This window comes from Sinocyclocheilus rhinocerous, unplaced genomic scaffold, assembly GCF_001515625.1.
Source record: "Sinocyclocheilus rhinocerous isolate Xijiao unplaced genomic scaffold, SAMN03320098_v1.1 scaffold1154, whole genome shotgun sequence".
NCBI classification, from domain to species: domain Eukaryota; kingdom Metazoa; phylum Chordata; class Actinopteri; order Cypriniformes; family Cyprinidae; genus Sinocyclocheilus; species Sinocyclocheilus rhinocerous.
Window position 1 is genome coordinate 91612 of NW_015627356.1, and position 1507 is coordinate 93118.

The following is a 1507-nucleotide window of genomic DNA, read 5'->3' on the forward strand; positions in this document are numbered from 1 at the left end:
TTAAAACCCTAAAATATAATACAGATTGAGGTGGTTAACAATTGCGGACAAAGTTTGACCTTTCAAAATGACAAGTAAAGGAATTATTTGTAAAATTTCTGATTTGCGTTGTTACTTATTGAGTATTGACACCACAATGTTTGATTAATGTTGCAAGATTTGTAGGCTTTACCTGTCCAGCACTCTTCTGGCACTGTCTTTGAGGTTTCTTCCTTCAACTCTGCACAACTTTGACACCTGAATAACACATGCCAATGTCAGGCGGGTAGTATTATATGCGTCCGTGTACAAGTGTTTACCAACCTTAAACACTGAAGCCCATGACCTGCAAGTTTTCCATCACTAACCCTTTAAAACTCTTTATTTCAGCAGTTTAAGTTTTTCCCTATAGTGCCCCCCACAATCTGTCTCTGCCTCCAAAACTGACACAACTGACTTCATAACAACACACACTGTAAAACCTGGTAAGTTAAGAATACTCAAAACATTTGAGGAAACTTATTGCCTCTAAATATTTGAGTAAACGAACTCAATTTTTTAAAGTTAGTAGAGCTTAAAAAATTTTATGACAAGTATCACAATTATAATGATATACAACTTGCTTCCTTTAACAGCACATTCATTCAGATCTTTATAGTTAAATAAAGTCCTTTATCACTTGTTGTTTGCCTGCTGCTCTCCGACAAGTAAACTTAGTGCTCTCTGGTGTAAAAACAAAATTCAAAACACAACACTGATCTCTACTAACTCTCACGTCTCGCGTTGCCAGTGGTCATGTCTCAGTAGGGCTACAATTGCCATCTAGCGGTTGGGAATTGTAATTGCATTTTTATTTATAAAATGAAAGACAGCCAAATATCAATAATATCATATAATGTGTATGAATGTAACATTTAACAGCTTGTGGGATGCATGACATCATATTATCAAATGCAAGTAAACTTTTGAAACATTTAAATTAGCATTATATTTGGCATAATAAATAATGCTATATTTAATAATCACACTTTTACATGATTGTAAAGTTTTTGTTTAAATATGATATTAATTCCTTTCTTTCTTCATCATACCGTGTGCAATTATATATTACATGCTCCACTGTTTCTTTCTCCCCACAATTCATCCTCTCCTTCTACCATATGACTTGACTTATACAAAAAACATGTTGCCCTCTACTGCCCCTAGTGGTGAGGAAGATAACAAGTCCTATAACAGGCTTGTGACTGTTATAGCTGGGCCCGATCATAAAACCTTAACTCAGCCTATAACATAAGAATTCCTCTTTTGTTTGTTAATGTTTTACCTTTGTTTCTTTACAAGTATCATTATTAATAATATAACGTGTAACATAAAGTTAACATTCAAGCACTGTTCCGTACAAAATAAGAAGATTACACCGATCAAACCAGCGTGTTTTATTCATTTTGCCGATGCTTGTATATTCAAAGCGACTTATAAATGTGGAACAAAACATTGGCTATATTCAGAAACTGTGCTAGAAGAACTG